We start from the raw sequence: 12,516 nt of genomic DNA, 5'->3' as shown, positions 1-12,516 counted from the left end.
ATTGAAGACAAAAGGAGAAGGGGGCAGCTGAGGATAAGATGGTTAAATAACATCATCGACTCAATGGACACGAATTTGAGCAACCTCCGTGAGGTAGTAAAGGACAGAGGAGCCTGACGTGCTGGAGTCCATGGGGTCACAAAGAGTTGGACAGGACTTAGCGACTAAACAACAACAACAGCAGCAACTGAATGTACACCCTGAGAAAAGCAGGATATTGGCCCTAAACGTTTAAGGTCCACGTTAAAGGAATGATTCTAATGAGCTCAGACTCTTGCATCATGGGCTTCCCTCATAGCTCGGTTAATAAATCATCAGCCTGCAATGCAGGAGACCTGGGTTCAATTCTTGGGTTGGGAAGATCCCCTGGAGAAGGAAATGGCAACCCACTCCAGTATTCTTGCCTGGAGAATTCCATGGAGAGAGGAGCCTGGCAGGCTATAGTCCATGGGGTTGCAAGAGTTGGACATGACTTAGCAACCAAAACCACCAAATATAGAAAAGAGCTAAATTCATAACTTGAGATGTCAGTTTTTCTTTAATTAATGGTAATCTTTTTATGTTCTAACTACCTGGTTTTGTTGCAAAAACCTCTGTGTATCCTGGCTTCTCCCTTATCTCTTCAGTCAGTTCCTCAGAGCTGTCTGAAAGGCTATCTTCTGGGTTTAAGTCCTCAGCAACTTCACTGAATAAATCATAAGCCTCAGCCTTTAGGTCATGCACTTTTTTCAGTTGACATAGGTCAGTGTCCATTACCCAGAGGGTCTTATGTTCTCAACTTTAGAACAACCCGACTTGCATTCTCTTATTCATTCAACACAATCGTGGAGGATGTCTTACCCCATTCAAAGCTCTCTGCTGGTATATAAAATTTTGAATTGTTTGGAAGAAAATCAGGAGAAAACAAATCATTCCTGGCCCCTGTTGGCATGTGGACTGGTAATAAGTGTAGAAATATCTCCATGAGAAGTTCAATGACTCCCTCTCTGACACTGAAGACATATGATTACCGTGCAAATGTTTTAAATCTGTAGCAAGAATGTTATTTGGAAGACAACTAAATGTTTCACTGTGGCTTTGCATCCCTCAGAATCAGAAAAACAACCAAAAAAGACTCAAAACCAAACAAACAAAACCGGTCTGAGCCATCTTAAGCAGGCAAGTCTGCTCCTAGCTTCCAGGCCTTGTAAGATGAATTCTTTTTTTTAAAATTATTAATTTATTTATTTTACTTGGAGGCTAATTATTTACAGTATTGTGTAGCATTGAAACATGTATATTACCATATGTGAAATAGATCACCAGTCCAAGTTTGGTACATGAAACAGGGCACTCAAAGCCGGTGCACTGGGACAACCCAGAGGGATGGGATGGGGAGGGCGGTGGGAGGGGGGTTCAGGATGGGGAACGCATGTACACCCATGGCTGATTCATGTCAATGTATGGCAAAAGCCACTACAAGATGAATTCTTGAAACCCATCTGCTGTAGGAAGTTAGGCAAAGCCCTAGCTGTGGAAATTCAAAACAGCAGGTTTTAACTAAGGAACTCTCTTCCTGGAAATGTGCATCTTTAAGCTGCCTGGCAAAAGCTGCCTGTGGTCCCAGGGCAGCCCTCAAAGTTCTTGGGAATTCGGGAAATACACTCTGCCTTTCCCCTATTTCTGGGGGATCTGTTATGATTTGAGGCTCAGCTTGTATTTTCTTTCTTTGAAAGTAAGAGTAAATAATGGAAATTTATTTAATATCTAGATTATTTCCAAATAAAATAAAATACAGAAACATTAGTTTTTAAACAGAGGTTTATTCTCTTTTAGCTTATTACCAAAAAAGAAAAATTGAACCATGAGAGAGTATATGTTTCTAAAGGTTATGAAATGTATTCACAAATTTGCAAATCTAAGAACGTTGTCATAACAGTTTGCTTCTTTAAACAGTTTACTTCTTAATTTTCAAAAGGAATTGAAGTTTTTAAGGGTTAAGAATTTTAAAGTAATTAAAACTAATTAGATGTATCTGGCTCTTTTCGACCCCATAGACTGTAGTCTGCCAGGCTCCTCTGTCCATGGGATTTTCCACACAAAAATACTGGAGTGGGTTGCCATTTCCTTTTCTAGCGGATCTTCCTGACCCAGGGATTGAACATGTATTTCCTGGATCTTCTGTGTTGCAGGTGGATTCTTTACTGTCTAGCCACCAGGGAAGCTCCATTAGAAATAGTAATATTTACAAATAGTATTTGCAAATTTTTCTTGCAACCCTGTATGCAAGGAAAGTAAATTGTGTTTTTAGCTTAGAAACAGTTTGAGGTGTGGAAATGCACTTTTTTAAGGGAAAAGAAGTAAAGTAAGGCTAGCTATTTTAGAATGGGAAAGAGCAGGCTGAAGGAAAAGGTATGGACATAGAAAGCTGGAAAGAGAGAGAGACAGAGATAGATAGATGAGAGCATGGAAAGAGATAGAGAATGGTGTGGTCAAGTTGGCTCAAAATGGAATTGTTATCATAAGGACTTAAAAAATATCAGCTTATATTTTCAAACACAAGGCTAGGTCAGTTATTCTAGAGCAGAGGAGAGTTGCCCAGCTTTTTTCCTTTTTGGGCAGAGATTGCATAATTAGGGAAGGTCAGATCCTTTGAAGTTGGACAGATATGAGTTTAAATCCTGGCACTGCTGCTTTGGGAGTGATCTGGGGGCAGGGGGCAGGGGTGGTTCATCATCTGTAAAGGATGGTGACACCTACCTTAAGAGATGTCTGTGTGGATGAGATGATACAACACATTCAAAGCATTGTGTGTACAATGGGTGCTCAATTGTAGTTTTGTGGGAGTTAGGTTGGGAAGCACATAAAACCCAGATGTTGCATAATGTAAAGGAAGCCATGCAGTGTAAATACAGCCCGCACATTTGTCTAGGCGGGGGCATCATTTGCCCAGGCGTGGTGCAGTCATGATGCCCCAATTGCCTTTAGATAAAATGCACTTTTTTAGTAGCATAGACTTTGGAACTATATTTCTGGTAGCTTTCAGTCTCAGGAAAACAAAGTTAGGGAGAACCAGGAAGACTCATTTGACCATTGCAGTCTTGTATTCTGAAAATGTCTTGAGCTTTGAGAGAATTTCCAAGGGTCTTAGATGAAAGCTCTAATATTCTTTGGCTGCAAAATGACCCAGGGACCCCAGAAGATGCCTCAAGGAGGTCATACTGCTGTTCAAACTGCTATTTGGCCAAATTCCGATCCCAATGACTTTTGGACTCAGGGCCCGTGACTTCTGGCCAAGTGACTAAAGAACCCTTTGAAGTCTTGAAAGATTAATATTAAGGAGTGTTCATTTCTTATTCCCCTATACTACCTCCGGACACTACTAGAAACCTGAGCTGAGAAGCTAAGACCTGGTTGGAGCGCTGGGTTACGGCTCTTGAACAGGGTGTTGCGTCACAAAGCGGATTCATTTCTTTAACAGGCTTTGCTGGTAGCGCCTAGTTTTGTTGTAGCCACATGTTCCGGGAAACAAACCCACTCAGAAGAACAATGCAGATAGTGGAGTGCAGTTTATTACACCGGCGGGCCCAAGGCAGAGTCTCCTCTTAGCCAAGGACCCCGACCAGTTTTTGTGAAAACCCTATATACCCTAAGTGTATGTGCCCAAACCCACCTCCTCAAATTCCCTGAAACAAGTCTGAACAAAGGAAGAAAAAGATACAATCAAAGTTAACCCGTGATTCATATGACTTAAGCCTAGGTAGTTAACAGTGGACAATTATCAATAGGCCTGTGGTCATACCCCAATAAGCACAATAAAATTTATGATTCTATTTGGTTACACAGATAATTAGGGTATTCTTTTAGGCAATAGAGAGTCTAGGTATGAGCCCTGGGGTTCTTCCATCCGGGGGGCCTGGTTTTCCAGTTGGTATGTCGTTTCCATAGATACTGGGCATATAGCTCAAAGTCCACAGTCCGGCCCAAGATGGAGTCCTGCTTTCAAGGTGGAGCCTGTTCTGTCTGTTTCCTCCTTCAGTTTCAGATTCTGTAGAAGCTCAGTAGACCATGCTTCTGACCTCAGAAAGACTTCATTCTCCACTTTACCCCATATGTCATCACCTTAAAGACAGACACACATTTCTCTTAACTGCAACCCCAGAAACCTCTTTTGAAACAAGAAAGAGTTCTGGTTCCAGGGCATGGCTTTCCATAGATCACATCTCTCTGAACCAAATTTCCTTCCTGGGCAAACTGAGTTAGGGGTTCTCAGCTCTACTGCCTTTCAATATCACCTGGAGGTGCTTTGAAACATCTATGTTTGGATTCTTGGAATGTACTCCAGACCTATTTAATCTAACTCTCTGAGGGCAGAGCTTCTCCAAAAGGTGCTGCTATATGTTCAGGTTAGGAAAGCACAGGGCTGTGTGAGCTCCATGCCAGGATCTTCTAGAATGTCCAACAAAGGCGTAGGAGAAAGAAAGAGCTCCCTAACCGCGCAAAGTCTCATTTTCATGTGGGAGAGTGGGCCTGAGGAGATTTGCTTTTCTCTAGAAGCCTTCAGAAAGCTGAGGAGAAAGCAGTGTTATCAGAGAAAAGAGCAGAGTGTCAACATGAGCGACTGCCAGCAAGACCCCCTGAAAACTGGAGGAGGAGCCTGTCTCTCAGTGGGCAAATTCCAACCTTGTCTTGATCCCACTTATCACTCCCAAACTCTTCCATCTCGGCCCTAAAGGAGGAGACAGACACACAGACAATGAGCTCAAAGTGCTCCAGCACATGGAAAGGAATTGCATGAGAAGCCTCACACCATGCTCCCTTCCTCTGGCTCAGGGACATCAGATGTGCCGTGGGGTCACCGCAGTTGCTGTCTTCCCTGTGGCCACTTGGTGAGCAGTCCCCACCTTTGTTGTGCTCCTCACATCTTGCGAAGCTTTCAGATGCCCTCCAGCCCAAGAAAGCCTTCAGATGTTGACTCAGGACCAACAACTAGGGTCAAGAGCCAAGATCTTGGCTTCATTCATGTATGCAACACATATTTATTGAATGAATGACTTTGCCATGGACAGAGCAGTTGCTATGGGGGAGCCCTACTAGAGAGATGTCTGATAAAAATCTGAGAGAGGGCATAGGCAACACAACTTTATAAAAAGAAAAAGTCACCTAGAATTGACACTGTAAAAATAGAAAATTTATTTTAATCCTAAATGGGCACAGAAAAGATTCTGATGGATGTATAATTTATGCATATATATGCAAATTAAGGTACCAATTATGCAGAAGAGGGTTGGGTGGCATTTGTAAAGACCAGCCATGCTCTAAGCTGTCACCTGCCTGCCTGCTTCTCTCTGGAGTCAAATTCAGACCAGATGGCAGGAGTTAGAAAGGAAGAAACCACCTTCCTTGAACTTTTCACCTTCAAGTCTAAGCATGAACTTTGAATTAGTGAGGCTGCTTTGGTTATCATTCAAGAACTCTTTGGGGGCCTGCAACGGGACACTGATTCTGGAATTAATAATACTCCACTCCAGTACTCTTGCCTGGAAAATCCCATGGATGGAGGAGCCTAGTGGGCTACAGTCCATGGGGTCGCTAAGAGTGGACACGACTGAGGGACTTCACTTTCACGCATTAGAGAAGGAAATGGCAACCCACTCCAGTGTTCTTGCCTGGAGAATCCCAGGGACGGGGGAGCCTGGTGGGCTGCCGTCTATGGGGTCTCACAGAGTCGGACACGACTGAAGCGACTTAGCAGCGGCAGCAGTAGCAGCAGCATGCGAACTTTGCTAGGCTCTTACATGGGCTGCTGAAATAACGTCTGTAAGATGTCTTGACTTTCTCAGAATAAGAAAGGTTTATGTGTTATTAGAAAAGCAGCAAAACAGAATGCCTCACAAGATAAGAGAGTCCATTTCTTTTAAGGGAACAGATGACAAGTGTTTACCTATGCACATAAGTGAACACACACAGACACACACACTCAGCATCACCTTAGAATGGGGGCATGTACAATTCCCCCAGTGAATCTCAGTTCTGCCCCATTCAGGGCCAAATGCTGATCACATGCACAGTGCTGATTGCTTCTCCTTCCTCTGTAAGAGTGTTCCCTCTAGACTACTGAGTCAGCTTCATTATCCAAATAAACATCTGCTATATTTTGTTGTTAGTAATGATAATGACTAGCTGGGGTCACTAAGGATGGGCTTAACGCATACCATACAAATGGAAAATTTGAGAAAATTGGAAGCTTTGGAAACACTGCAATTGTGCTTCCCTATTTATTTTCAAAAATCAAGACTCTGCCTTATATTAGGGTCATACTATTTTGTTAGAATGCCCAGGACACCAGCCCTAGGGTTTACAGAGTCCAAAGAATTACACAGAATTGTTGGTTGGGGGGGGTGTTTAGGAGCCTGAGCCGAGGAATTTTGAAGGTCTTTTAGGGCCTGCAGTGAGCCCATGGGATACAAGATTCCAGCTCTAGCCTTTGGGCTGATAAGGGATGCTGTAGTTTGTTGTGGAGTCTGGGAAGGAGGGCTTTCTGGGCGGATCCGTTCCGGAGGTCTCTCACATGCCAGCTGCCAGTCCTGCTGCATGCTGGGAAGGAGGGCTGCTGAGACAGAGTCCATGTGCTCAAAGCTGAGCCTCTCTGTGGATGTGGCACGACCTGCAAGCAGCGCTTTCACTGATTCAATGTGGGAAACTTCCCCCAGGAGGATGGTGTGGTGTGAGGTCTGAGCACACACTGACATGTCTGTGGGGATCATGAATTTCAGGATCTGATGGGAAGCAGAAGCCTCTCTGAGGACAGTTCCTGCATTTTCTATTGTTGTGACCACCAAGCTCAAAGCCTTCGGTGTGTTTCAAAGGCAGATGGCATATATTAGAGCTTCATTAACCTCTAGAGTAACTGTTGATGTGAGTCTACCTAGGCTTAGAATCTAGTGCTGGGAGCCTGATCTTGGGACAGCTGCTGTCTGAAAGATAAACTCATTTACTTTCCTGAACTTCATTTCCACATGAAATGAGCGTGCATTGTCAGAAGCAAGGTTCTCAACCTAAGAAGAGTCTACTGCAAACTCAGATTGGTGAGCTCAGGACATAATTCTTAGAGGGACTGGGTGTGTAGGGGACTCTCTATTCCTGTTTCCTTATCTAGACAACGGAGCAGAGATGAGTCCCACTGTAGGGAAAAGATGCCTTTTCTCGAGTTTCCATTTGGAAGGATGCTTGACTTTTCTTCATTCTTTCAGAATCCCTGCTGCCTCTCTAACAGGCTTTGTTTTCTATGGGTATAATTTCTGGAAGAGATTAACATCTCCATTTCCGACACTGTGGAGGGTTGACCCTGACTGGGAATAACAGTGTAAACCACCTATTCAAATTGTGGGGATAAAGACTGTACAATGCTTTGCAGTCATTAAGTGCTCCCCCAATTTTTAAGGATAAAGCATTTTTCATGTCTGTTTTATATACAAAATTTATGTCAACTAATTAAAATATGCTTTACTCTGAGGCTTAGCCAGAACAGATGAAAACTTGAAAATAATAATCAAAGACCAAAACACCTCCATATAGCTTTCTTAACTCTATACCCATGCTTGCTCTAAATCCACATCTATTAATACCATTCTGAGTCTATCTCTGGGAGAGGTAGTGTATTGATTAGAAAGGTTTTTGCCTGCAAGTAACAAAAATCTAAAAATGGCTTAAACAAATAGGAGTTAATTTTTCTTACATTATCAAAAGGCTGGAGGTGACAGTTTTCCGATTGGATTGTTAGCGCAACATTTCCAAAGGGTGTGTGTCTCTGATTTTCTTGGCTTTTCCTTCAGGATTGCAAGATAGCTGCTTCAGTTCCAGGCACGAAGTCCTCTATTCAAAAGAGAAAATTGACAAGTATAATGGTTTTAAAATGTAGCCTCAAGTCTTTTGATGCGTCTCCCATTCAAGCAGGGGTTCCATGCTCCCCGCCCCCCAACCTCGAGGGGGTTTGTGACTGCTTCAACCAGTAGAGTATGGTAGAAGTGGCATTATGTAACTTTTGAGGGTATATCTTCAATGTCATGTAGCTTCTGCCTCGTTCTCATGGAACACTTACTATCTGGATGTTCCTTTTGGCATTCTTGGAATTCTCCTTTTCCAAATTCAAATTCCATGCTGTGAGAGGCCCAAGCTATACAGAAAGTCCATTATAGGTGCTTCGATTGACCTATAATGGTCAATGGTCAATGGCTCAGTACCAACTGAGCCCAGCCTTTGAGTCACCCCAGCCCAGGTGGCAGAGAAGAAGTGAAGAAGCCTCCAGATGATTCCAGCCCCTGGCCCTTCGAAATATCCCCAGATAAAGACCCTGACTTCATGGAGGAAAGATAAGCCATCCACACCATGTTCTGTATAAATTCCTGACCCACAGAATTAATTTTGAGCATAATAAAGTGATGGTTGTTTTCTATCACTATGTTTGAGGTGGTTTAATCAGCAACTGTGGATGCCTAGAAATAGAAGAATTAGAAATGTGGTGCCAACCACATCTTCCCTAAGTGAAAAAATAAAACATTTCCCAGAAGGTCCCCAGCAGACTTCCCTGCATAACTTGCTAGTCATGACATGGTCACCCCTGTCTGCAAGGGAAGCTGGAAACTTAAGAAATACTTTTGATTAAAAGTCATCTTTTCTGGGGAAGGTATACCAAACAAAACAGAGGTACTTTTAGCAAGGAGGAGTGGGGAGAATGAATATTGGATAGCTAGATTACAGAGCTTGCCACAGTAGCATAAGAAAAAGATATATTTTTAAATCATATGCATATGTGAAAGTGAAAGCGAAAGTTGCTCAGTCATGTCCTACTCTTTGCAACCCCGTGGACTATACAGTCCATGGAATTCTCCACGCCAGAATACTGGAGTGGGTAGCCTTTCCCTTCTCCAGGGGATCTTCCCAATCCAGGGATCAAACCCAGGTTTCCCACATTGCAGGCGGGTTCTTTACCAGCTGAGCCACAAGGGAAGCCCAAGAATACTGGAGTGGGTAGCCTATCCCTTCTCCAGCGGATCTTCTTGACCCAGACTTGAACTGGGGTCTCCTGCATTGCAGGCAGACTCTTTACCAACAGAGCTATCAGGGAAGCCCTAGTATATATATACACACGCACACACACACTATATGGTATCTATACTATATACTAATGTATGTTGATTGCTACATTTCTAAATAAAGGTTGGAACAGAAACTTAATATACAGAAAATAAGTGAAAGAGAGGAATGGGTAGGGGAAGCACTACCCTCTCAAATTAGAATTAGTTTGGGTTTTGGTGTGGTTTTTGGTGTGGGTTAAATGTCTTTGGAGACTCAGACATACTTTGCCTGTGACTCTGAACACTGTATTCTCTTAACTTGCCCCATTTCTCTCATTCTACATCCAATGTATTTATTTTAAAGCCATTGAGCTAGAGCCGGTTGTCTCCAGTTCATACTAGTTAAAGAGTCACATAATATAAATCTTTAGCTTTCACTGTGCCTTCTATATATTCAGTTTTATTTCAGGAATGTTAAGTTTTATAACAGAGTAGTAGTCAAATAAAACATTCTCCCCAACTCTGAAAATATTTTTAAAAGGAAAATCTTAAGGCAAACATTATCATTAAAGTTGAACAAATGTATCTTGGGCAATTCTAGGCTGAGTTACTAAGTTGTTAGGCAAACTGTGCTTAACAAATGCCTTTCTATACTTTTTTATAATACTGGCCTGTTTCTCCACTACATTTCTGGGTTACTAGTGAATATTTGTGTGTCTTCTGCTAAGTCATACATATTATGTTTTTAAATACCCAGTAGAGTTTTAAAATGTCAACACTGGAATGGAGTTTAGCTCCATAGACTAAGAGGTTTAATTCAAATGACTATAGAGACCAGGAAATTCTCATGATCGAGAAAAGTGTTGCAGGTGGAGACCACAGGGAGTGATGGGGATGATAGACAACTTAGGAATATGTGTCCTTTGCTGATTAGGATCCCCTGTGGGAATGCTTGGCCTAGGGTTTTAGATTTTTAAATTTAAGTCAGAAATCTAGGTTGAATTTCCCAATTTTGGGGTTGGGATTTTAGGTTGAATTTCCCAATTTTTAAATCCTTGGATGCTTTTCAAATGTGTTCCAAGGGAACCTAATGTAGTTTAACTTTCCCATGGAGATTTTGTGACCTACACTAAATAATCTAGCTATTAAGAAAGGAGAAGGAGAAAAATTCAATTCATTTAGCTTCTTACTATAGGCACAAAGTCCCCTATGGGGTTAAAGAATCTGCCTGCAATGCAGGAGACACAGGAGACATGGATTTGATCCTTGGGTCAGGAAGATCTCCTGGAGAAGGTAATGGCAACCCAATCCAGTATTCTGGCCCAGAAAATCCCATGGACAGAGGAGCCTGATGGGTTACAGTCCATGGAGTCACAGAGTCAGACATGACTGAGCAACTAACACACACACAGGCACATGCTAGTTATTATTATCAGTTATTTTTCACATGGGTCTTAATTAATACAGAAAAAGTTTTTTGTTGTTCAGTCATTAAGTCATGTCTGACTCTGTGGCCCCATGGACTGTAGCACTCTAGGCTCTTCTGTCCTTCACTATCTCCTGGAGGTTATTCAAACTCATGCCTATTGAATTGGTGATGCGATCTAATCATCTCATCCTCTGCTTCCCTCTTCTCCTTTTGCCTTCAGTCTTTCCCAGCATCAGGGTCTTTTTCAATGAATCAGCTCGCCAAAGTATTGGAGCTTCAGCTTCAGCATCCATCCTTCAGTGAATATCCAGGGTTAATCAACCATTTAACAGTCAAAGTATCCACTATTTCTTTTCTCTGGGAGGAGTTTTCAGGGACCTCTTTCATGGACAGGTGGCTTACTTAAGACTTAAGGATCAAGATCCACACCACGTTAACACTACACCTAGACACCAGAAGAACATTCTGAAATATCCCACGTGTTCAGTCTTACACACCATTCACTGTTGTTCTTTTCATCAGATCAGAATCCCACTATGAGAATTTTGGAACAAACAGTTCTCTTAGAGCCATCCAGTTGGCATTCATTCCTTTTAAGTTAAGTGTTAAGATAAGAGGATTAGAAGGAACGATTTTGCTTGAAACTTGGAAGGTTGATTTGGAGGGATGGGAGTATACAGCGGATGCATGGATCAGCCAAAGCTTATTAAAAAAAAAAAAAGTGGAATGTCATAAAAGCAATTGTTCTTCAGGTCCCAGTCTTCTATAAAGAATCTCTTTGAGTATCATTAAACATTTTATCAGGAAATTAAAATCAAGCCTCCACAAGAAGGACAGATGGCTTTTTTTTTAGAAGAGCAGTACAACATGGATGGCTTTTACAGAGTTTAGGAACACGAGTCAGCAGCTTCAGATGATAGCTTTCTTAGAAGAGCAGCAGTACTGCCCTGACCACAAAGTACACAGCAGGGCATTCTTGAGCTTTGTGTTTATTCTCTAGCTGTGCATGTTTTATTAATTGGTCTGCAAAGCTCAGTTCTGCTCCCGAGGCAGGCATTCTACTGTCCCAGAGAACAGCTGGACTTCCTCAGAGTCTGCAAGCAAGCCAGGTCGCCTTTCTTTCCCCTCAGCCATATAAGAATGGTTGGAGAACTTGGTTTTTCTCACCGCTAAGGGGCTACCAGACACCTCTCTGCTTTCCCTAATCTTTCCTTGGACTTTTGTGTGTGTGTGTGTGTGTGTGTGTGTGTGTGTGTGATGTCTTTCTAATCACCTTTGAAAGACATTTCTTTCTGTCTTGAGTGTATCTCTTGTGTTCCCTCTGACAGTTAAATACATTATTTAGCTTCTTCCTGTATTGTTTTTTTTTTGTTTTTCTCTTTTGACGGTGAAAAATAGAGGGGGAAAGCTTGCTACGGAAACCTTGCCCATTGTTTCCCCGTGCCTAGCACAGCGGTGTGCAACTCAAAACTTTTATTCAGTGGATGGATGGATGAATGGATTGATGACTACACGTTTGTGAGGAAGGTGTGGAATCCAGTGGAAGATGCAGCACAAGCATGAAAGGAACAACTCTAGGCAACAGGTGAGGCATTTAAGTGAAATTCTCCTGCTCTTTCTCTGTGATATGTGCGTGCTTGCCCGTTCATTCACTTGTTCCACAACATTTACTGAGCGTCCACTTTTCTCCAGTTCCTGTGCAGTACAGTGGCGGACAGGCCACTAGTGGCCTAGTGCCCTGGGGTACATGCTGGGAAGGAGGTGGCCAGGTGGGCTATGAGAGCACAGAGATGCCCGCAGACTATGGGAAGATGAGGTTTGGTTCTCATCTTGCTCTTATCAGTTTAAAGTCAGAGTATTGGAGAGGTAATCTAAGCAATGGTTATGCTTTCAATATGAATCCTCTTTCTTTCATTTCTTGTCTCCTAGTACCCTTCACTTGCCTTGAGAATGAAAATGCTTCTCTTTCCATCCAGAGGCAGGTAATAGGGCCCTCTGGTTTTAAACACCAAGGTCTCCAGGTATTCTAGC

At 42.5% G+C, this 12,516-nt stretch overlaps 1 long non-coding RNA gene across 2 annotated transcripts in view; it reads left to right on the top strand.

The window, feature by feature from the left end:
* LOC139177239 (uncharacterized) overlaps positions 1-12,516 on the top strand; it is a 67,822-nt gene that overhangs the window by 32,563 nt on the left and 22,743 nt on the right. For both annotated transcript variants that reach the window (XR_011561731.1, XR_011561733.1), the window contains exon 4: positions 11,884-12,070. This is a non-coding gene — a long non-coding RNA (uncharacterized lncRNA). The remainder of the gene's footprint in view (positions 1-11,883; positions 12,071-12,516) is intronic.

Source organism: Bos indicus, chromosome 2 (genome assembly GCF_029378745.1).
Source record: "Bos indicus isolate NIAB-ARS_2022 breed Sahiwal x Tharparkar chromosome 2, NIAB-ARS_B.indTharparkar_mat_pri_1.0, whole genome shotgun sequence".
NCBI lineage: Eukaryota > Metazoa > Chordata > Mammalia > Artiodactyla > Bovidae > Bos > Bos indicus.
Note: the sequence above shows the minus strand (reverse complement) of the source record. Positions and strands in the feature narration are given on the sequence as shown.